The sequence below is a fragment of the Diceros bicornis genome, chromosome 36 (genome assembly GCF_020826845.1).
Source record: "Diceros bicornis minor isolate mBicDic1 chromosome 36, mDicBic1.mat.cur, whole genome shotgun sequence".
Lineage (NCBI taxonomy): Eukaryota > Metazoa > Chordata > Mammalia > Perissodactyla > Rhinocerotidae > Diceros > Diceros bicornis.
In genome coordinates, this window is record NC_080775.1 from 25107451 (window position 1) to 25132959 (window position 25509).

General features: G+C 39.4%; 2 long non-coding RNA genes across 2 annotated transcripts in view; one reads left to right on the forward strand and one right to left on the reverse strand.

Annotated features, from left to right (window-relative positions):
- The window catches only part of LOC131398820 (uncharacterized), a 263140-nt gene that overhangs the window by 37364 nt on the left and 200267 nt on the right, over window positions 1-25509 (reverse strand). The window lies entirely within an intron of this gene.
- LOC131398821 (uncharacterized) lies at window positions 1480-16628 on the forward strand. Its single transcript, XR_009216990.1, has 2 exons — window positions 1480-1510; window positions 13968-16628. It is a non-coding gene; the product is annotated as an uncharacterized LOC131398821 (long non-coding RNA).

Genomic DNA, 25509 nt, shown 5'->3' on the forward strand with positions numbered 1-25509 from the left:
TTTATTCCTCCACTGAAGCCCCCAGGAATGACGTGGCCCAGCACATGCGGGACAGCAGTGCCCACAGCCATACTAGCTGTAGTGGTTGCCATCTGGGCCATCAGACACGGGATTGCGTTAAGCCTATAGCATCTTTTCATTGCCGAGAGAAACCCTACTTGGTGTCATTCTTTTCATATACTGCTAGATTTATTTGCTAATCTGATGTTACAGGGTTACACAGTTTAAGTGAACTATTATCTTTTCCCTTCCTTCTTTTCAAATGAATTTTTTATCTATTATTGATCAGTTTTGGTATCTGTGCTCTCTAGTTGAGATGTTTTCCATATTCTTGTACGGTAAGAACTCTTGGTGGTCATTTTACCAAAACTATAATGAACTTGGTTGTTCACTACCCCTTTATTTCTTGATGAGAATGTCAGACATGATTATTTTATTAGGCTTTCCAAAGTTTTATCTATTTTTCAATTGATTAGGTATATTGATTTTTAATTTGCTCTCTATCTCATTGAATTCTTCTTTTATACATAAGAGTTGTTATATAGTGTTCTCATCTTTATTCATTTCTCAGTAGTTTGTACTTTTCATTTTGTTTTCCTCTTGAGCCCAAGAGTTATCTTTTTGTTATTAATAGCTTTGCATTCTCATCAATGAGTGGTCTGTAGAATCTGTTTTTAGAAATTTATTGCAATTTTGTTTGTGACCTAGTCTCTTTTTTTACTATTCTATACGTGTTTGAAAATATTTCTCATCTATTGGGTCAAAATTCTATTTAAATCTAAAAGATCAAGAGTGTTAATTGTGCTATTGAAATTCTCTACATCCTTATTTAATTTTACCTGTCTTTGATCTCTTTCATGAGATGTATTGAGTTTTCCACTATAATTGTGGATGTATCAATTATTTGATCTCTCTAACTTTTTGCTTTATCTTAAAGATGTATTGTTAGTTACATTTTTATAGTGGATATATTCTTGATTGATTTTCCTCTATTAAAGAATTAATTTTTGTCCCACATAATACATTTTACATTGAATTCTATCTTGTGTGATGTTATTATTGCTACTCTCGCCTTTCCTTTTGTTGTTGCTTATCTGATATGTTTTATCCACTCCTTGGTTTCATACTTTTTTGTTTCATATTTTCAGGTGTGTTTCCTGAAAACAACCTACAATTAAACTCTGGTTACATACCTGAACCCCTCTTTCTTTTATTAGGAAAACTTAATCAATTAATAATGTTGCTATTAGTGATATTCTTGGACTTATGGATATCATTTTGTTGTATGTTTTTTTTTCTATACTTTCTGGTTGTTTCTTTCTCTTTTCTTTCTTTCTTTTTTTGTTTCCTTTTGTCTTTTGTTAGATTGAGGGATCAATATTTGCTCCCTTTTTCCTCCTCTTGTTGGGAAGTTATTCATTCTAAATCCTTTCATTTCTAACATACATATTTTTCTAATATACATTTTATTTTCTAAATTTAGAATATTCTCGTCACCTCCATGTACAAGGTAAGAAAATCTGCATCCTTTACCACTCTCCAACAAGTCTATTTGTTTTCTGAGCATGAAGGCTGCCTGTCACTCCCATATGTCAGCATCTTTCTGGGGTCCTGCTTAACCTTTAGCTCAGCACCCACCCTGATGCTTTCAGTTGTGGGCAAATGGCTCTGTTGTCAGTGGTTTTATAGGAGGAGGGATGATCCATTTGTTTTACAGCTCAAGATGCCATTCTCTTAGCATAATACCCTGAAGGTCTATCCATGTTGTTGTAAATGGCAAAATTTCATCCTTTTTTATGGCTGAGTAGTATTCCACTGTATATCTATACCACATCTTCTTTATCCATTCATCCATTGGTGGACACTTGGGTTGCTTCCAAATGTTGGCTATTGTGAATAACACTGCAACAAACATAATGCTGTATATACCTTTTTGTGTGCGTGCATGAGGAAGATTAGCCCTGAGCTAACATCAATGCCAATCCTCCTCTTTTTGCTGAGGAAGATTGGCCCTGGGCTAACATCTGTACCCATCTTCCTCTACTGTATATGGGACTCTGCCACAGCATGGCTTGACAAGCAGCGCATCAGTGCACGCCCCGGATCCGAACCTGTGATACCTGGGCTGCTGCTGAAGCAGAGCTCGAGCACTTAACTGCTATGCCACCAGGCTGGCCCCCTGCATATATCTTTTTGAATTAGTGTTTTCACATTCTTTGGATAAACACCCAGAAGTGGAATAGCTGGATCATATGATATTTGAAATAAGTCAGACAGAGAAAGACAAATACTGTATGATTTCACTCATATGTGGAAGATAAGCAAACAAACACATACATAAGGAGAAAAGATTGGTGGTTACCAGACAGGAAGGGGGTGGGAGGGGCACATATGTATGGTGACAGATAGAAATTAGACTTTTGGTGATGAACATGATGCAGTCTATACAGAAGCTGAAATATAATGATGTACACCTGAAATTTACACAATGTTACAAACCAATGTGATCTCAAAAAAAAAAAAGATGCAGTTCTCCAGTAATTACCCTGAAGACTACCCTAAGGCCCCTTCCTGTTCCTTGGCTTTTTGCCTCTAAGATTAGAGCTCCTCTGGACCTATCCTACCTGGACTGCATATTTGATGAGCTGAGATTTCCCCCATTTACATTTCTCTGTAGACTTGATCCTGACTGATTTATATCAAAGATTCTTCAAAATTTCTGGTGCATTGATTAGACTCTTCTTGTTTTCCCATGCTACTATGGAATTTTTTTCTTTTTCTTTTTCTTTTTTTTTTTGTGAGGGAGATCAGCCCTGAGCTAACATCCTTGCTAATCCTCCTTTTTTTGCTGAGGAAGACCGGCTCTGAGCTAACATCTATTGCCAATCCTCCTCCTTTTTTTTCCCCCAAAGCCCCAGTAGATAGTTGTATGTCATAGTTGCACATCCTTCTAGTTGCTGTATGTGGGACTCCGCCTCAGCATGGCCGGAGAAGCAGTGCGTTGGTGCGTGCCCGGGATCTGAACCCCGGCGGCTAGTAGCAGAGTGCGCGTACTTAACCGCTAAGCCACCAGGCCGGCCCGAATTTTTTCTTTTTAACATAAAGTTTTCATGGTATAATTGTTGGGACTGAGGGAAAGCATATGTATTCAGTCTGCCATTTTGACCCAATTGCATTTCTCTCTAACTGACCCTGTGTACCAGCCACGTTCGTCTAATAACCCTTATGAGTATTTTTTGCTTTTCTTCCTTCAAGCCTTGCCTATTCTAGTGAGACTCTTGCTACATATTTCTTTGTCCATTTTGAGGACTTTCTGTTCCTTGAAGACTTCCCTGATCCCAATGTCAAAATATTAATCTTCTCCTCCAGTGATTCCTTATGGTCCTTAATTTGAATCTCTGTTATGACTAAGTCATAACATAAAGCAGAATTTATTATCTATGAACTTTTTCCTCCTTTACAACTGAGTGTGTTATCTTTCTTATCTTTGTATTTTTGCACATAACAGTGCCGTCCACATAGTAGGGATGAATATCTGTGACTGAAATTGAATTAATTTGAATTTGTGGCCAGTCCCCACTAATAAGAGAAAATTCATCTTTATACTGTGCTTGGGCTGACAGTTCCATGGTAACTGAGGTATTCTGTTTCTGTTTTTTTTTTACTTCATTATGTAGTGTTTCTTAGAACATCAAATGATACCTGTTGAGAAGCACAATAAAATAAATTATGCTTGTGATTAACTTTTGTCCATAAATTTGAATAGATGTCTTTCTCACACCCCACATATTAAGAACCCCCAAGAGAATTTTAAAAATATTACTGATTTGCTCACCACTTACAGACATTAGCTGATATGATATTTTCTTGAACAATGCTATCTACCCAGCACATACACCCTTAATCTCTTGCAGAGGGTGCCACACTGACACATATTATTATTTATCACAATAGTGCCCCTAATCGTTCACGCTGCTCAACCTCATCAGAGATCCTTCCATCAAAGTGTGTCTCCGTGGCAGCACAAGCCAGATTTGGCCATTTGGTCTCTGTTTGGAACACAAAGGTCACTTGAGTGTTTATGACATTTGCATTTTGGAGTGCATTTCCAAAACTACAAATTTTGTATGACTTTGACATTTGGATACCCTTTTTATTAATAATATTTTCCACTGTGTACATATGTTTCAATTTGGAATTATATTTGTTTATTGAGAATGAAAGCAGCCAATGTAACTAATTTTAACAAGATCCACTTTTGTTTCTTCATTACATTTCTTTCCAGAAAATAATACTTTGTGCTTTAAAAGGGTGCAGCATAAGAAAATCAACGTAAAATGTAAATCAGTGAGATTGCTAAAAATATCTCAAACTAACAAAACTGAAAATTTGATTATTGATTATTTTAAAATGTTCTTTTTCCTCAAAGTATAATTACATTTTCAATTTTTATTGAAATGAGCTAACAGAATTATTCAGTTTGTTAACATACATTGCCACCTTTTTATATCCAGAAAGTATTTGATTTATGAATGGAAAGAAGAAATGTGTTTTCACTGAAATATAATCATTTGTATATAAATTGGAGATTGTCTGAAAAAGAAAAGCTTCAGTCCTTAGTAAAATTTTAAAACTCTGGAGTCTTGCAAAAGGAAATTTGGATATAATAAAAAGCATAGTTGTTTCTGGATAATAAGACTCAATATCACAGAGTCAATACTTTCCAAATACATCTACTTGAAATAATAATAGATAACACTTAGTAAGCCCTTTCTACGTGCCTGATTCTGTTCTAGATGCTTTACACATATTAACTCATTTAATCCTCACAGCACCCCTAAGAAGGCAACGCTGTAATACCTTCCATTTTACCAGTGAGAAACTGATACCCAGAGAGATTAATAACTTGCCCAAGGTTAAACAGCTACTAAGTGGAATAATCAGGATTCAAACCCAGAGAGTCTGATTCCAGAGCTCAAGTCAGACTGCCTCCAGTTCTTTAAATTAAGAATATTCCATTCAAAATCCAAATAAGATTATTTCTTCAGAAGTTTTTCTTAAATGTAGATTTCATCTGAAGGAATAAGCATCTGAAAGTAGCTATAAAAAGTCTCCAAAAAGAAGAACTTAGCAGATATTTAAGTATTTTTAAAAACCCAGAAAACTAGTTTAAGCAGTAGCTTTTAAAATTATGGATTTTATTTTTCTCAATAAAATCTGGTTTTCTTAACCACCAATTTTCTTAACCAGAAACGTAGAGGAAAGCAGCTGAGGACCAAAAGTGGTTCCACGATATTTTCAAGAGAAAACAGGCTCCCTGCAAGTTTCCTCTTAGCCACCCTCAGAGAGTGCCTTAATTCTCAAGCTTGTTCCTTCACGGTTACAAGATGGCTGCTCCACACCCCACATTGCTTTTGCGTTCCAGTGAGCAAGAAGGGGATGAGCAAGACAGAAAAAGACAAAAGCCAAATGAGTTGGCCCCTTTTAAAGAGCTTTTTCAGAAACCTCTCAGAGTGATTTTCATTTATATTACAATTACCTAGACCCGTCACATGACCAAATCTAGCTTCAAGAAAGGCTGATAAAAAAACTTTTTAAAATAAAAAAGTAGGTTTTTCACTGCCTACATTGCCACCCTGATCAAAATCAGGATTCTAATAGTAAGGAAGCAATGCAGGGGCAGGTCGAGAATAGCCTTTACTCCAGGGCTAGTTCAGTCCTACTACTAAAGCTTAGCATACCCTTAGTCTACCCCGGGTATTCCCCAGCTTTCTCACTCTGGCTAGTCAGGACTCAACTGTTTGGAAATGTTCAGTTAACAGCTCCCTGGTAGCTCTTTGCTCTGCTTCATGGAGTTTCACCCTAAAGAGACATTTTTCTGTGTAGTTCTCTCCTCTCTAGGACTCTTTCTGGAAAACTTTAGCTGCCTCAGCCTCCATGAAATCCAGCCTCTGACAACTGAATCAGGGAGACGGTCATATTCTGCTTGCGTTCCTCCTCCTTACGATACAGCTCTGAAGTCCATCCTGACAGGAGTCTGGGGCACCTGAGGGCTCATATAACTTCTCTCCCTGCTCTCAGGTATCAGAGCCCTGTGCTGTCTGTCAACCAATACCTAATAACAGGTTGTCCGGTTTTCCAGTTGTTTTCAAGGGAAGGCCCATCTAGTGCCTGTCACTCCATCATGGAGGGAGCAGAAGTCCTCCCTGATTGTCTTTGTCATTGTTTAGGTCATGCCATATGACACTAAAAAAGCAATTCCCCCTTGTGAGTTGTAAATAACTCTTCCTTTATTAATCAGTTGCTTGGAAAATGAAATAACATTTCTCATAGAAAGCTCATTAAATATTTGCAAGTTACCAAAGATGTGGGTTTCATGGCCTAAGATTTTAATCACAATTTATAATGGTGAGTTGGTAGGAAAATGCCTGAAGAATTCCAAATAACTCCCAGATGTGACAGATGATCTAGATGCCATTAATCCTCCAGTATAACAGAGGCCACGTTTCCAAAAGCAGACCCCGATCATTCCAACTCCTTTGAAATTATTTATCACTTTAAAGTTGTGATTACATAAATCTGTCATAACTCATGATAAATGTGTGATTGCAAATTTGTTGTCAACGTTAAGGAAAATTTAGGGTACCATTTTTGAGAGCTTTATAGATAATTCTACAATAGGCCTTAAGATGAATACCATGTGACTACCATTGACAAATCCTGTCATAGGTAAAACTATTTCATGCCAGATAAACTACATAACTTTTAGAATTATATTAAAGATACAACATGGTATATTATTATAATAATTTATGTAATTACAGGAATTTAGGGTAAACTATAATTCAATGTGGAGGTTTTCTTTTTATTTGTGTTCTGTTTGTTTACTTTTTAAAGTGCCTTTAAACATCTCTCTAGTTACGCCTAAGTCAAAGAATTGAAGATGTTAGCTCTTATGTAGAAGAAATAACTCTCTGCCTAGAATGATTAGATGGGCAGCAAAAAGGCTGGCCTGCACCACATCTCAACTCCAGTTCCCTTATCTTGTGATCACAGCTAAGAAAGAACCAGTTAAGTCATTGGGTGAAGGTAGACTGGAAGGTGTTGTTTATAGACATGACTTCTTAGATTGGCCGAGCACTATAAAAAAGGTTCTAGGGGCCAGCCTGGTGGTGTAGTAGTTAAGATCGTGCGCTCTGCTACTGTGGCCCAGGGTTCACAGGTTCGGATCCCTGGTATGGACCTATGCACCGCTCATCAAGCCATGCTGTGGCAGGCGTATAAAATAGAGGAAGATGGGCACAGATGTTAGCTCAGGGCTAATCTTCCTCACCAGAAAAAAAAAAAATGGTTTTAGAAGAGAGGTCAGTCAAGTACAAAGAGTTCAGCATCCAGAGCCTATGGGAACAGAAGCGAGGTAGTCTGTGTGCAGTTGACGTGGTGGGAGGGGAGGGCATTTTACACAGGCAAGCAGAAAGGAAGCACAGGTAACTCCAAGGCGGATGGCATTTAGAATTAGGCAAGCAGAGAGAATTAGCATTGAGGGAAACCCATCAGAGCAGAGCAGGGAACCTAGAAGAGTTAGGATTTGCAGAAACAGTACTAGTCTCCTTGAGCAAGACTAGAAAGAGAAATCTAGGCCTTATTTCTAGAAGGACAATGGTACTAGGACAGGGCAAGGCAGAAAACCTAAGGTCCGAGTTGAACTGGCCACAAAAAGACCCATTCAGAGTCTGAGAGTGTCAGGCAAGAACTCTCCAATCCGTTCGGTCTCGTGCTGCTTTTTACGAAGCTGAGCCCAAGGGAGGGAGTCAAGAGTCAGAGCTGTGGGGAGATAAAACCAACACCAGGAAGGAACACTGGCAGGGCTGGAACCATCAGCCTGTCTGCCATGTGCTTAATGTCCCATCTTTAGAATCATTTTTTGGGGGTGTTTTAGAGGATATGTTAAGATAAAAAATATTACCAGAGAAGTAACATTTAAGCCCCTAAGAGACTAGCCATTAGCATATATTAGTTTATCAAATTAACTGTTAGTTTCAAACAGGGAGAGTAATGTCGTGAGAGAATGAAATTCAGATGTTCCATTTAAAGGCTGTTTGAAGGAAATAGAGTTCCAGATCAGATAATCTTACACATATTGCAAATTAGGGGGAGATTTGTCTTTTATGCCCTCATTTTGTATTTCCCCCTAGGCAACATGCATTGAGAATTCACTATGTGCCAGGCACTTCCAAAGCTCTTTAAATATATTATTTCATTTACTTCTCCAGCCCTATGGGTAGGATTTATCGTTTCCCTTTTAGAAATAGAAAAACCAAGGCTCAAAAAATTCCCCAAGTTTATAAAGCTAGTCAGTTGCAGAACTGGGATTCAAACTCATCTATGTCTGATGACGCAAATATTCTTACAGGAAGGTCTTTCAAAGGTCCAAGTGAGAGGCTTTGATGGTTTCACTAGGGACAGTGTCATTGGGAATGGCGAGATGGGAATGGGGCAAAAAAATAAATATCATGGAGAGCAGACCAATACTCAGCAGCTATTTGTTGCATGCCAAGCATCATCAGAGCTTGTATAGGTACAAAGGATACAGTCATGAGAAACCAGACATGACTCAGACTTCATGGGTGTATAGCCTAGCAGGGAAAAGACATTCAACCAATAGTGATAAAAACTGTAAATAGGTATAAACTTACAATGGGTTGACAATAGAGGTACCAGGTTGTGGCTGCCATCAACAGAGCTGACGCTCCTGCTTTGACAACTGTCATATTTAAGCAAAAGGAGGGAATGAAAAATGACTCCAAAGGTGAGAGAGAATGGAGAAAGGAAAATCAGGAAGAAGAGCAGTTTTATGGGGGAGAATGTGCTGACATGGGTTTACGTATGACGTATTGAATTTAGGGTAAGTTTGAGACATCCAAAAAGAATTGTCCATCAAACAACTGGAGATAAGTTCAGGTACCAGAAGCAAGGCAAAGAGACTGTTCTGAGCCCCGGAGAAACACTTTGTACACAGCCAAGCTGGACACAATTAAGGAAGAGGTTCAGGACTCCCCAGGGCATAATCTTCAATCTGTATCCATATCTAGAGATGCCCCTGTGGTGGTGGAAGAGAGGGAGAGGACATGAGGGGTAAGCAAAGTTGGTAGAAGCAAAATATCCGAAACTTTTTAAGGATCCATTAAAAAAGCCACAGTCCCTCTTTTAAATAATAATAATAGCTAACATCACTTTGTGCTTATTCTGTGCCTGGACGCTATCTAGTTTAGTCCTCCTAACAACACCATGAAGAAAGCGCTATTATTATTATACCCCTGTAAACACCAAGAAAATTGAAGTCCAGTGGGGGTAAGTAACTTCCCTGAGTCCCATCACTATGAGGGCTGTACCCAAGATTCAAACTTGGGCTGGGCTTTAACCACCATGCAGATCAAGGTGGGAAGGAACAAAAGGACTTGCTCTTCCTCAAGTCCTGGTGTAAAGAGGAGAGAATGAAGTTCCTTACTTTATCTTGCAGAAACAAAAAATAGAATGTTATACTCCACTGCTATTACAGGGGAACTGATATTAGTCTGCATCTCTGAGTGCCAAGTATTTTAAATACATTTTGTTAGACCCTGATATTTTGAATTTTGTCTCATGTTCTCATCCCTGATCCTTCCAACTGATCAAGACAATGGGTGCTCCATCCCCCAGTTCATACTAAACTCCTCTTTGTGGCTGCTCCCATAAAAGCTTTGGAGATGGGGAGGAAAGAGGCTAGGATACCAAATGAGACATCAGAGGATATCTAATACTAGAAAAATTGGCTTACCTAGAAATTTCCAAAGTAGCCTTGGAAGTCTATGGGAAGTTGGGCCAAGAGAACGAAATACAGGAAGAATTTCTCTTTTCTTAGCACTTGCTAGAAATGGAGCATAACCGTGGGAAAATTCCCTGACCCCTTGAACCTCTGTTCCCTCATGTATTTAAGAGTTCTAATCTGAAGTCACCCTGTGTTGCCCTGTGGAGATTTAATGTGATAATGCTTTATATGCTCTCTGCATAGTGTATGAGGCTGAACAAGCCCTCAATAAATGTTTGCCTTTTTAAAAAAATGAGGTAATATATATGAAAGCATTTATAAGCCCAAAGTACTATATAAATGCAACTATTTTTTAGATGCAGAAAAGAGAAAATCGACTCAGTATATTGTGAATATGTAGGCACCTATGAAGATCCATTGAAAGTGAAATTTCAGTATTACTGTCTCTCTTTAAGGCTTTTGTTAATTGCTGTGTTTCACATAATGTTATCTAAAAGCCACTTAGTATTTTCTGTGCAAATGTACCATTGCAGAACTGAATAATAAAAGTTGCGCCTTTGAAAACATAATGAAACATTTAAGCACCAATGACCTAGTATTCTCATCTAGCTTTGTGACTTGTTATCTTCCAACATCAATGTTTCCATTGTCACTCTGCTGTTTCAGATAACAATGCTTTCTGGACACTTGCCTGCTAGCCATTTAAGAGATTAGGGGCCTTTTTTTCCTTAGTCTACCACTGTGTTGATCCCCAGCTATACAGTTACCATTTGTAAATCAGTGGAGCAAGAAATTAAGGACACACTGGCAGCCCTGCCTGTGGAATACCAATAAAAATAAAGGTACAGGATCGCTTTGCTGCTTGCTGCTGTCTACATCCAGCTAAAACACTACTCCTCCAAATAAGCATAATTATCTTAGTCACCAAGAGGAATAAATGAGGCACAGTAATAATCAGATTAGGATTTGATGAAATAAATTTCCTGGATTTTATAACACAAAAATGAATACCTGTTTTTAATGCTTTGTTTTCATGTTTTTGTTTTAATTCTTAGAGTAACTTAGATTTTACTGTCTACACTATCTGTGGTTGCTCCCTAGGTTTGCTTGGAAGTGCAAATTATTCTGTCCAAACGATACCTAATAACCAGGAAACAGAAGGGTGGGGTAGAAAGTTGTTGAATAATATTACAGTGGAGTAAGCTTAGTTTTTCTCTTTGTCTGGAAGGACTCAAATCCACCTTCCCTGTCAGATACTCACATCCCTGCAGATGCTCTGGGGAACTTGAGATTGCCAATAGGAAGGAGCCACCAATGAGCCTGTATTCTGCCGGTATCTTACTGATGGCACACAGTCTCCTCTCTCAAGAATCTAGGACAAGCAAAGGAAACAGCTACATGTGTAGCAAAATTCGGGAAATGACACCAAGTCCTCAAACTCCCAATAGTTTCCTCAGTCATATGACAGTCCTTCCAAATGTTCTGGGAGCAGCAAAATATCCGTCCATTGGTAGGCAAGATTTCCGGTGCAGGGAAATTACGCAGACATTAAGATATAATATAATGTTACAATAAGGAAAACTGAGGCAAAAGAACCAACAGACAGAATGGACATCCCTGAAACCCTAATATATAACATATGAAAGTATGTTTGCAAACAGAATATTATAATTCAAGAAGGGATGCATTATTCCATAAGTTATACTGGAGATTGACCAATTACTTGAGACAATAAACAAGCAAGAGTTTCAGCTAATAACATACTCCATATCAATTCCAACGAGGAACTAAACATAATAAAGAAACCCATTAGAAAACAAGAAGAAGTAAACGAATAATTAGCTTGATGGACGAGGACTTTATGATATAAAAATAATGGAAGATGCTATAAATTTTAAAACAATGATAGATTGCATAAATATACTAAAGACTCTGAGGCTTTCCATATAAATAGTTATAGAAACAAATATTGGCATGGATATAAGTGTATGTAATTTCCCCCCTCTGGTTCTGTGCACTGAGAGGGCCTAGGAGCAACGATACCACAAAAGCAATGAGCACACCTAACACCCAGACCTGGTTTCTAAATACCAACCTGCGCTAAGAGAAACTAGGACTCTGGAGAAACGGCTGAGTCCAGGGCGGGGGGGGGAAAGTGCAAAATAGGCCTAGAACACCTTATGGTGCCAGAAAGTAAGAAAGTGCTCAAACAATACTATCAGAGATAAATCAAAAGGACGTAGTTTCTCATTCTAAGTATTTTGGAGTTACTCTTTTTTTTTGCGTATGTGAGGAAGATCCGCCCTGAGCTAACATCCATGCTAATCCTCCTCTTTTTGCTGAGGAAGACCGGCTCTGAGCTAACATCTATTGCCAATCCTCCTCCTTTTTTTTTCCCCCAAAGCCCCAGCAGATAGTTGTACGTCATAGTTGCACATCCTTCTAGTTGCTGTATGTGGGACGCGGCCTCAGCATGGCCGGAGATGAGGTGCGTCGATGCGCGCCTGGGATCCGAACCCGGGCCGCCAGTAGCGGAGCGAGCGCTTAACTGCTGAGCCACGGGCCGGCCTCTTAATGTGTCCCTTGCCCTTACTGCCTGGGCCCCACCCCCCTCCGTGCAATCCTAATTATTCTAATCCCACCATCGTCCCTCCCTGATTTTTGTAACAGTTTGCTAGCTCTTCTCCCTGCTTTTACACACAGTCCCCTCTAGTGCATTCTTCACAAAAAACCAGAGCCATCTTCTTAAAACATAAATCAGATAGCTCTCTTCCCAGTTGGAAACCCTTCAATGACTTCCCATTGTACTTTAGATAAAATCCAAACACCTCCAAGGCCTGCATGGTCTGCATCCTAATATCCCCCTAATGCCACTCCTGTCAGTCCTGCCCTCTCTACTCTTCAGTCCCCTGACAAGCCAAGCTCCTTCCTCCTTCCCACCTCACAGCCTTTGCACATATTCTTCTCTCTGCCTGGGATGCTTCCTTTTTTGCACAAATATCTGGTCCCTTCCTGACCTTCAAGCCAGAGCTTCAAGGTCATCTCCTCAGAGAGGCCTTCCCAATACACCAACTAACACAGCCGGCCTCTTTCACCTCAGTTATTCTCTAGATTGGCATGCTGTCTTCTAAAGAGCCCATAAAACACATTTGTAATTATTTTAGGTTTTTACTTTTTTCTTGTCTGTATCTCCCAAAAATGGTAAATAAGTTGAAGATTGGGGCCATACCTGTCTTTTTAATATTTAAAGCCCTTCCAGTGCTCAGCTTACACGTTGTGCTCGGCATAGAGAACATGTTCAGTAAATATTTGTTGAAAAAACATGACGAATTGAATAATTCAATCTTGTAAATTTCAGGGTTAAAATACTTTAGTGTTTAACAATTTATTTTCACTCTCTACTAAAAGATCAAAGAGGGAAAAAGGTGAGAGAACACATTCTTATATGTTTGCATATATCCTAAAAAGGTTAGAAATATCTCATTATATAGAGAGCTATTGTTTAAGAATTCTGTTATCCAGAAAGCGGTCACGTTAAAGAGGCAAATGTAAATTCAGGAATTTTTCTCATTACAGTTACTTAATAGGTATTTTCAGGGCCAATGGATCACATGAGTCCATGTTTTAAAATCTCTCTCCAATTTTAGAAGATATCTTGGTTTGAAACCAATATTGCAACCACATGTTTCATAGGATTTGCCTCTTTTTGATCAAGGATGATCAAAGATTAATTTCTTTCCAAGTGGGTATTTGTCATTTGGGGGCTTATCCTCTCATGGGCCCCGACTGAGTGATTTCTGAATAATTTAGTCAATATATATGAAGTTGACTTCAGTGGATGTTGTGGAGTGTCACCTGGATCCTCCCTTTGGGACTGAAGCCCTCATCACCCAGCTGTTGGGAGTACAGTTGAAGAGAATTGCCTTGTCTAAGGCCATGCCCCATCCCAGGGGATGGTCCGCATCTAATAACTGGCCTTGGATGTGGGAGGGGGGCGGCAAGGGGTCCAGCCCTCTTGCCTAATAGGGGCACAACTTGGAGGGGCCACCCCAGCTCCAGAGCTCTGTGGGATCAGCTGAGGCCTTTGTTGCAATTACACTAACTGCATCGAGTATAGCTCCTCTCTCAGCCCAACCCTACTTTCTTTACTTCTCCACAGATGCTGATCCTGAGAACACTCCCCAATAAACTTCGTGCACCCACATCTCCATCTCAAGATGGAGATAGCGTCTCCTTCTTATGACACTGACTGAATTGATTTGGTGCCACTATTTTTCATCATTCCCCTTTTCCTTGACTTGAAAGGACTCCTCTGTGGAAAAGGTGGACAGAGAGAATCTGCTGCCCAGCTCTCTGCCAACGATAGGTAGTATCAGATGGCAGGATCAGAAATGATGAGTCTCCTGCCAACCCATCCCCAAGCCTAAATTGCCATCTGTCTCCTTTCCCTACTCCACGGTGGAGAGGAAAGTGTAAAAGCACCACTTCCTTACTAATGAACTAGTAAGAAACTACCCAAAGCATGTACTCTGATATAATTATTTTAAAAACATGTGTTACGGGCTGAATTGTATCCCTTCCCCAAAAATTCATATGTTGAAGTCTTAACTCCCAGTACCTCTGTGACTGTATTTGGAGACAGAGTCTTTAAAGAGACAATTAAAGTTAAATGAGGTCATTTGGGTGGACTCTAATCCAATATGATTGGTGTCCTTATAAGAGGAAATTACGACACAGACACGTATAGCAGGCAGACCATGTGAAGACATAGGGAGAAGATGGTCATCTACAAGCCAAGGAGAGAGGCCTCAGGAAAAACCACCCCTGCTGACACGTTGATCTCAGACTTCTAACCTGAAGAATCGTGAGAAAATAAATTTCTGTTGTTTAAACCACCCATCCTGTGGTACTTTGTTATGGAGCCCCAGCAAACTAATACAACACGAAATCATAAAACTTGTGGATTTTGTTTCATGCCCTTTAAATGCCCTGGGCATACCTAAGAAGCCCAGATATGGGCATCTTCAGGAGGGCTCCAGCATGTCTCTAGGCTGTGTGAATTCTTCATGCCTTTTTGTTTCTTTGCACCATTTTTGTTTCCATGTCTTTATTTCTGCTTGATGTGGGTACCTCGAATTGAGCAGATGGTTTGAGAGTGTTTCCTCCAGCCCCAACCTGGTCCTCCTGAATGCACCTTCTCTTGTTTTGATGCTGTTGTTTTGCTGATTTCCTTATCCTGTACCCTGAACCTCAGGCCCCAGGAAAATATTCTGGCCAGGCTTCTACTAATCTAGCCTTTCCTGAAAGAGTAGATGGGCTAAATATCATAGAAGCTGCACATAGCTCAGACAGCCTGAGTTACCAACTGGGGATTAAGCACATTGATTTTATTCTGACTCCTCACCTAGAAATTTAGAAAATAGACCTTATGGATAGCATAGTGCTTCCTAGATGTAAGGTATTAAACTGTAATGTATCAAAAATATTTAAGAGAAGAAAAAAGTTAATAAACGTATAGTCCAGAAGAGAATAATCACTGTGACAATTCCCATTGTCCCAGGGATCCCTTTCTGTGACACTTTACAGCCTCCATCCAGTCTTCTCCAGGCACTCTGATGATCAAATCTTCTCAGATGATGGCCTCCTGGCACCATCATGCTTCTGTCATCCCACACCTGGACCACCAGAGATGCTTGGGAGCCCCTGAGGGGCCTGGACTATGTGGTGGTCTATAGCACAAATCATGCTTAAAGAGCATCAAATCTGTGCTGCCCACACAGACACTCTCAGCTTCGGGTGTAACAGTGGTTTAGTTGCTTCACTGCCAGCTGCTCTCCTCGCCCTTGGACTCAGTCAAGGTTCAGGGACAGAGTTGAGTGACAGCTTCTGCTCTGTGCTCCCTTCTGATGACTAAGGCTTTGTTTCTGGGTCAAGATCGTCAGGGCTCCTCTCTCCCTTAGGGGAAGGTTTCTCCTAGTTCACTACTCAGTCCCTCATGCAAAGAGACTTCTGATAGGCTGTCCTGCTCGCTGTCCAAACATGCCTGAGAGAGCTGAGTGCTAGGTTCTGGACACACCAGGGGCTTCTAGTCTTCAGCGCCTCAACCCACAGGCCCCTCACATACGTCTAGAGAGAGTGAGCTACAGACGAAAGAAAAATAAAGAAAACACAGTTGCTCCTTTAAGGAGAAGCTGAAATACTGGCCGTACCCTCTTCTGGATATTCTGTGTTGCTCTTGCCCCTGTTGTCTGGTCTGAGATTGGACATCCAACTTTTGCCTCATTATCACAGATGATTCTATTGCCTCTTGTTTACCAGAGAATGGCCATGACATCCTAGTTCTATCACCTAAGTGCCCCGTGCCTGTAGATTTCCTGTCAGCTGAGTCTCTCTTAAAAAATCCATGTTGTTCTGTTCTGGTTGGCACCTGAATTCCCTCAGCGCACCTTGATTATGCGAGGAATTTGAAAGCTTTTACGGTGACAATAGTCTCCTCTTGCTTAAAGCCCAAATGAAAAGTGAACACTTCTGAATGGTTTAGTTTAGAAACCCCATATCTGATTTGACGTGGCATAGATTGAATAAAAATATGATGTGTAAGATGACATTACATTTTGGACCAGAGAAAGAATTATCTTGTACAGGGTTATTCAAGAGTTTGCATCAGCAAGTCCTTCAAATACATTATCTGGATCCTCCGCTGGCCAGAAATGACTTTGTTAAATAAAATCTTCCTTGAAATAAATGGTAGTTTCTATATTTTCTCTTTTTACTCGTATGTAAATCTGAAGAGCTGCTGTTATTAAAACAAGAGTCTAAAGCTAAGGTGCAGTGGAGTTTTTTGTTTGTCTGTTGGCTATTTTTTCCATCTGGAGAAGTACATACAAATCTAGCTTTTACAAAGTGGAAAGCAAGAGGATAGGTAGAAAAGAGTCAATTCTTCCATTGATGAAGGAGCAATGGCTCTTGACATCTTCACGGCACCTCCATCCCAATGAGAGGTGCATGTGACCTGGTGGAGGAGGTTGCTCAGGGGACCGGCTCAGGGGCAGCTGCCCACAGCCTGTTACGACCTTGGGGGCTATTCTCTCTGCAGTGTACTCATAACCACGAGTATTAAGCCCTGCATGGGATCCAAGTTAAACACCAGAGTCAAAGGCGGAGGCAGAGGACAGAGAGGAATGCAAACCTGAGAAAGCACCGGGAGAAGAGGCTCCTCTTTCCGTGTACCTGCTGAACCTCCACTTCATGGTTTTAAAATCTACACCCAAGAAATACCATGAGTGGGTCTTCACATGTGAGTGCAAACAACAAACGGATGGCTGAAAACAAAATTAACAGGGAAAAAATCTTAAATAATTCAACTGAACTGTCTACATCCTAACTTTGCTATTACTCTTCTAAGCTCACGTTCCTTGTGTGAACTGAAATTAAGATCCTAGGTAAAGGTTAATGGAAGGAGTTTATTTGATAATCAAAGTGAGGAATTTGAACCCCAGGAAACAGTCCAACAGACTATTCTGAGGAACTGCTCTAAGTTCTGAGTGCAGTTTATATACTTTTTTAACAAAGCAGTGTACATGTGGAAAGGGCTTACACATCTAATAGTCACATACTTCAAGGATAACAAGGACTTTTTGGTTATACGTCAAACAAGGCTTGTAATGTTGGTGCTATCCATGTGCACAGGGAGGCAAGGACCAGGGTCGTCACTTTTTCCCTCAATCTCTAAGAAATGTAGTTGGGAAATGTGAGAGCCAGGTACCCAATATCTCTTCCTGCTGCTGATTACTCCTGCTGGCGTCTTCAGTCACGAGGGGAGGAGTTGCAAGGTCATTTAGACACAGGCTTATGAGGCCTGCATGGCTGCCTCACAGTACAGAGTGGATTTTTTGTGTGTGTGAGGAAGATCAGCCCTGAGCTAACATCCGATGCCAATCCTCCTCTTTTTCGCTGAGGAAAACCAGCCCTGAGCTAACATCCATGCCCACCTTCCTCTACTTTATATGGGATGCCGCCACAGCATGGCTTGACAAGCGGTGCGCGCCCGGGATCCGAACCTGCGAACCCCAGGCCGCCGAAGCAGAGTTCGCGCACTTAACCACTGCACCACCGGGCAGGCCCCCAGCATGGATTTTTATTGTACTGACTTTAAGCCCATGCAGCTCACTTGCTAGATTCGCCTGTTAGACCAGGGAGAGGGGTCCCAGTTTTGTTCACACTTGCTTTTAATTCTCCTTTTTACATTTATAATGCTTATTACTAGGGCACTTTAAAAAGAAATTGCAGGGTGAGAGTGTGTGTAAGTGCAATTTGCACAGATTCCTCAAAAAATAAATTGTGCAAATACATTGGATTTTCAGTAGCCTATGTCAATTGTTGCTTCATTTAGATTTAATATTTTCTATATCCTTGTCCACATAATCCCCCTCCCATCTTAGATGGTGCAAGGATCACATCATTTCCAACTGCCATGTCTTTCCATTACCGGCTGCTGTGCAGTTCTAAAGGAGGGTCACTGTTGTGATGGTACCCATAAGATCTTCCCCAGCAGAGGAGCTGGCCACAGTGAGAGAGGGGTCCCCACTCCCCATTCCAGAGAAGGCTGCACGGCCAGGCTCTGAGCTAGACATCCAGCCCGGTTACAGGCTAGATGTCCAGGCTATTAGCTAGATGTCAAAGGTCATGGTGACCCTTTGATACAAGACAGGGATTAGTGGTGGAGGCTTTGTAAAAGCAAATCCTCCTGGGTACCAAAGGAATTTAAGTCTGGCAGTGTGGCAAATATTCCAGACATTCCAAACAATGGCAGAATTTTTCCAAAAACAGATTGCTCAATTTTCTTTTTATGACAAAAACTAAAGCGATAGTAAGATGTAAATGTGTTTAACACCAGAGGTTGTAGAAGACACATAAGTACAAGGGAACAAGAGTCTATCACCCATGACACTGAGAGGAGGCCTGGCACAATGGTTAAACAAATAGTTCTGGGTTTGAATCTCAGCTCAGCTGTTTGCAAATTGTATGTCTCTGAGCTTTAAATATTGTTTTGAGATGTTAAGGAGATAATTCATGTAAAATACCTAGGATGGTCCTTGGCACATGGTAATTACAGAAAGCCCTAATTGAGGATAATCGGTACTCAAAAAAAGACTTTCAGATTTAATTCACTTAAAATTAGGACCAATACTTCATGGGAAATGATAAAAACAAGTTGCCAACCAATAAACAAATAAAACTGTAACTGGGACTTTATCTCAAAATATAAAAGTAAAATTTTAAAAACAATCTTATTTTATAGATACTCAGACTTAGACTATAATTGCTAGCAAATTCCTCCAATTCCCTCTGTGGATGGCCACCCCCCCGGCGACAGGAAGCAGATAGAAGCAGCACAATTCCTGGGGCTTGTAACCAAGGCAAACTCACCCAGGGCAGCAGAAGGGGGACTTCCACCTTTTCCCAGTCCAGTGTTCCTTCTAGCAGCAATGCTGACAAGTAGAGCAGGATATGGATATGCATACACCTGGTTTGTTACTTAGACTGACACGACCCAAAGGCCATTGGGAGAGGCAACACTCCAGCAGTTCCTAGAAATTCCATCAAATTCTTTCCCCTGTGACCTCCATCTTTGTCTGTGTCACAAATCTGTCCCAAATTCCTCCTCAGATCTTCCCCAAGATGGAGCTCAACAGACTACACACAGCTCTGCCTCCAGTCACTTTTTGTTTCCTTTCATGTGGCTTTTCAATTTGAACATTATTAGCGTTGAGAAGGAGCCCCATGGCCAGAGCGGCTGCGCTGGGTGGACACAGCTGAACCTTGGTTCAGCCTCCTAGTCGTTTGGTCAATCTCCACGCGTTTCTTAAAGATCCTGAACTTCTGGTGTTGGCTAAGATGGAGAAGGCCGATTTATTGGGTATTGGAGGTAAAACCTGAATAATAATCTGTAACAAGGGTGGGTTTCCCTACTTTTTTTTCCTCCTTTGTATCCCAGCTTTGTCCTGCAGGTGGGCCAAATGGCAGAAGTGTGCTGCAAAACTCAGAGAGAAACCTCCTAGTTCTAGCCAGAGGAGTGGGAGAAGGGGTCCCTGAGGGCCAGCGAGTGTGGCAGGAATCCCAGCTTTTTTTCTTTTTTTCCCTCCCAGCTCTATCCTGAGGCCAGCCCCAGCTGGGAACTGCTTTGCTGTAGCAGCAACTCTGACATTTAAAACCCAGACAGAAGAGAGAAAACCTGACTCTCTGGCAGGAGGAAGAGGGGAAAACGGCCGCTAGGATCCAGAGAGTGTGTGGGTGACCCTGGAGAAAACAGCCTAGAGGGGGTGATCTCCTATTCATTAAATGAACTCAGTAAGTCCAAGACTCACTCCTGAGCTGAGCACGTGCTGAACACACTCAAAGAAAATAGTAAAGGTCTCAAGAACTAAACTATGATATAAACCACAGCCCAAATCCTAGACTCACTCCCAAAGGGCATGTGCACCAGGCAAACCCAGCCAGCATAGCAAAGGTGAAATCTGGACTTATATTAAACCCGCCACCCAGAGAATCAGAGACAGAACTTAGCGTCTGACCCTAACCATGGTTATGCCCACAAACATGTAGAGAAATTATTATGGTGGTCAACAACGTCATTATTACAGGGATTCAAACTATCTAGAAAAATCTTTTGCCCACAGAGGATGTGTTCTGACTGTAGTTAAGACTGGTTGTTAGGGAAATCGAAAAAGTCATACAACCACTTTACAGTTAGCAAAGAAAGAATCTGCTCTGTAAGATCAATCTGAGACTAATTATATCAACAATTTCACAAAATACGCAGCATTGGGGTACAAATGAGTATCTATTATACCTCAGAATTAAAAGATGGGAAAGCCACTAGAGGAAAAAAAAGATGACAGTTTTTTCTTAAGGATGTGGAAGAGACAAAAACTCATCTCTTCTCAGGGTATATCTTTTGTGATGTACAACTTAGTAAGCCTTAATTGATAAGAACTTCTCAAGAATTAGCATAAATCAAATTAAGTTAAAATCTCTACCTAAGAAAATATCTAAGTGCTCTACAAGCTCATTAGTTATACCAGTGAATAATTTAGACAGAATAATTAATCAAGATTTGTCTTTTCAGATGAAAAACTTTTGCCTAAGAATAACAATGCTCCTCTCATCTAAAAGTTCAAGTTAGTGTTTGGTAAGCTAACATGTGGATAGAGATTTTATAGGATATTTTGGAAACTGTGCTTTTACTTAACACATAACCAAATTGAGAAGTATAGAGATTCTTGTTTCTTCAGAATGGTTGGAAAATGAATCATTTTGGCCATTTGTACGTAAATGTAGACTGATGCAGTAGAATAATAGTTTTGAAATTTTAATAGGCTCTTTCTGAACATGTGGTATTAATTACTTAGCAGAACAATATATTTGAAATTATATTTGGAGATAGATTTATTCCTAGAATTTCTTTTACCTGGATATTTCTCTAAGGCATTTTGCTAAGGTTTCAATGCTCATCGACATGAAGAAAGAAAATGAGGCCCTGGTCAGATGAGAATGGATAACAGAAATCCCTCACAGATTTGGGGACTCAGGGAGACTTACATCCCCCATCTTGTGTAGATACTGAGAAGGCAGTGGGACCCCACAATAGCAATGGTTATTTGACAGCTTCTCAGAGTTCTCCCATGGCCCAGGGTCAGGACAGGCAGCAGAATGAAAGCAAGAACCGAAGAGCGGCATGGGAGTTAGTTAAAAGAACAAGAAAAACCAGAGACTTTAAAGTCAGAAATGGGAAACAACTCAGCAATGACTTTGAGGTGAAGTGGGGTATTATTACGATTTTATGGATTGACAAACTGACACATTAACCGAGGTTAAGTAGCCAAGCCCATCCAAACAGTAAATAGAGGAGCCAGGATTTGTACCCATGTAGGCTCCTTCAAAGTTGTGCAGTGGCATTGGCGCATAAATAAACAGTAAACCAATGGACAGTATAGAGAGCCCACAAGCAAATCTGTATATTTGGAAACTTTATTTATGACATTTCAAATCAGTAGGAAAAGGATGGACTGTTTACAAAAGTTAGCCTGCGCAAATTCTCATTGATATGAAAAAAAATGAAACATGAAATTGGACTCTTTTTCCAAATTATACATAATAATCAATTCCAAATATGAATTGTAAAATTATAAAACTTTTAGAACACGTAGGAGAATATCTTTATGACTGTGAAAAAGGCAAGGACTTCTTAAACAAGGTGCAAAAATAATAACCTATTATTGGCAAGATTAAAATTATAATTTCCAATTTATCTAAAGACTTTATAAAGAAAGTAGGAAAAAAATGCAAGCTGGAAGAAGATATTTCAACACATGATAAGCTTTCTATCCAAAATATGTAAAGAATGCTTACAAATCAATAAGATGGCAAGGAAATGTAGAAAAATGGGAAAAGACATGAACAGACTTTTGACAGAATTGTGTCACAATATGTATTATGTCCAGAACATACAAAGAATTGCTGCAAATCAGGAAGAAAATAACAAACAACCCTATAGAAAAATGCACAGAAGAAATGAACAGACATTTGGCAGAATTGCATCACAATTTTTGAAAAACATATGAAAATATATTCAACCTTACTAGCAATCATAATAACGCATGTTAAGACTACAATGAGATATTTTATATCATTAATTTGGCAAAAATTTTAAAAATTTGCCTATATGAGGTATCTGTGCTAATGTAAGAGAGACAGACAGAATAAGAGAACTCTTCTACCCTGATGGCAGAATTGGCACAACCATTTTGGAAAACAATTTGCCGTTTTCTTTTAACATTGAGGAAACTTATGATTCAAAGACCCAGAAATTCTATTCCTAGGCCTGTCCAAACCAGGAGATGTGTAAAAGAACGTTTGTAGAGCATTATTTGCAATATGGGATAATCATAAAATGAAATACTATACAACAGTGAAAATTGATAAACTCCAGCTACTTGCATCAACATGGATGCATTTCACAAACATAATGTTCTGAAACATAATCTCAAAATTCATTCCACATAATTTCTTTACCAAGTTAAAAAAAAGACATGAAAAAACATTGAAAAACTTGGAAAAGTGAGCTTCATACATATCTGGTGAACTAACAAGAAAAGTAAGGCCTTGATAAATCCCAAATTCAGGAAAGTGGTCATCCAGGTTTGAGGTGGGCAGTGGAGAGGGGACTGAAATTGAGATGCGTGACATTATTGGGTCTCAAGGTATTTCTAATGTGCTACGTTTTTCAGCTTGATGAGGTGTAAGTGTTCATTTATACTCTCTCTCTCTCTCTCATATATATGTATATGTATATATTTGAATATAGTGTGTTTCATTTAAAGAAAAAGAAAAATAAAGGAAAGAAACAATAAATGGACACTTCTTTGAAGCGTAAAACTCTGAATAAGCAGATCTTTTCTAAACTGATCTGCAAATGTATCGGATTTCATTGGATGGATGTTGAACCATAAAAGTTAAACACTTACCATCGAAACAACTCACTTACTCCTCAATTCTTTATGGAATAATACAGATTTGAAAGCTAAGACCCAGACAGGCTTTTGAGTCAATGTGCTGGTAAGCCCAAAATAACAACACTACATAAGCATTGCTAAGATGTGAATTAGGAAAATTTTCAATGTCTGAAATGTCTTTAAAAAAGAAATCACTACTGCCATGAATCCATTCATACAGGAGAAAAGGAATGAGCTTTTTTGAGTATCTACCATATGTATCAGACTTAATCTGAGGTGATTTGCCTTTATAGTATATATTCTGAGAAGGATATAGGTCTCAGAATAAACAATTTTTCCCATATTAACTGATATTCTTTTGTGTTTTATGATTTCTCTAAAAAATTTATGTGCTTATTTTATTTAGCTATGTGCTATTTCTTCACAATGTTACACCTGTGGCAGAATCCATCCTTCTGAGGCTTAGTACAATCCCTTTAAAAATATGGCCTCTATTTCATCATGACAAATTGAGTGTGAAAGGGTGATCATTTATTAGCACAAATAAAATAGAATAACAAACACAGCTAGAAACATTTGAGTTATCTACAATGTAGATGAAACCAAATATTTGTTTAAAATCTAGGCTGTTTGTAGAAACAAATTACTTAGGAGTAATTATGTTTTAAGAAAATACAGCCTATTAAAAAGATAATTAAAAATGGAATACTTTGCAAGATTATAGGGTCCTTCAGCCACTTCAGAACACACTATTGCTATAGTTTTAAAATCTCTCTGTCTTTCAATTTGGTAAGCTTGTGACTTACAAATCTATCACTCAGGAAAATTTAGAACTGAGTTAAAAGTCTATTCTTAATTCAATAATTAAGATGTAACACTTAAATATAGCTTTCTTCCTGAACATTCCTTGACCTTGTATGTCAGAAATGTGTATGTATGTATTAGGCAGTGTGTTTTGTGCCAGTGGCATTTTAGCAAGAAGCAACCATACCTGCCACCAAGCGAGCCTCCTATTTCTGGTATAAACATGAGACTCAGAGAAGAAAATTTGGTCCCCTCTTATTCCAGAATCAAAGACCAAGAAAATGGTGCAGAGGTCTCCTGGGGAGAGTATTTGTCAAGTTCCCGTTTAATTTCTTGGTTCTAAAGAAATCTTCAGTTGCCCCTCTTCATAAAGCAGGAGAACCATGGGTTATAATAATGTTTCACAATTTTATTGTGACTTTGAGAATGGTTTCATAAATGTTACTTTATTGAGCCTTTACAAATCTGCAAAATAATTGTTATGCTGGGCTTACTGTTCTCATTTCACAGATAAAGAAACTGGATCAGCGTGCCCATTTTCAACAGCCAGTAAGTGATAAATCCAGAGTAGAACCTGCGTCTTGAAACTGCATCAACTTAAAAAATATGCATGTATATATATGTGTACAGCTATATATATACAATATAAATGTATATTTCATATATATTCATATATATAAACGTTATATACACACACAGACAGACTTATGACATACTAAAAAGATTAAATGAATGTAGAACCCAAATAATTGTATTTGAAGCCTGGTTCCATCAAGAGTTCCCCAAGGAATTGTTAGAAGGAAAGAAATAAGGGACTGTGTGAGAAAGTGCTTAACTGTAAATCACCACAAATGGCAGCTATTAAGTTTTTCTATCATGCTGTTCAATGTGACAGATAAATATTAACTACTTGAAGGCAAGAGCCATTTCATCTACTTCTTTTCTGCTCACTGGGGAAGGCAACACAGTGCTGAACACATATGGGTAATATCAATAGGGGATAAACAAATGCTTGCTCACTGAGGACAATCAGCGTATTAATGACACAATATTTTAAAGAAATATATGAATAAAAATTAAAGAAGAGGAAAAAAGAAATGAGACATTGAGAGCTGTGCAGGATGGATTGCTAAGGGAAAATGTCTGGCCTCTGATCAGATTCATTTTGCCTTTCTCAGAGGCTCATTCACTACGAGTAATGATAGCAAACATCGTGGAGTCTGGCAGCTGCTGGCACAAAAATGGTTCTGTAAAAAGTGGGCTGTGGTGTCTGGATCAAAGGGTCAAGTGTAGTTGTTTCTTCTCTTTACTTTCAGAAAGACTCAGACTATCAGATACTAAATGTGCAAAGTGTTTAAGAATCAGGAAGATAGGGCATAACCA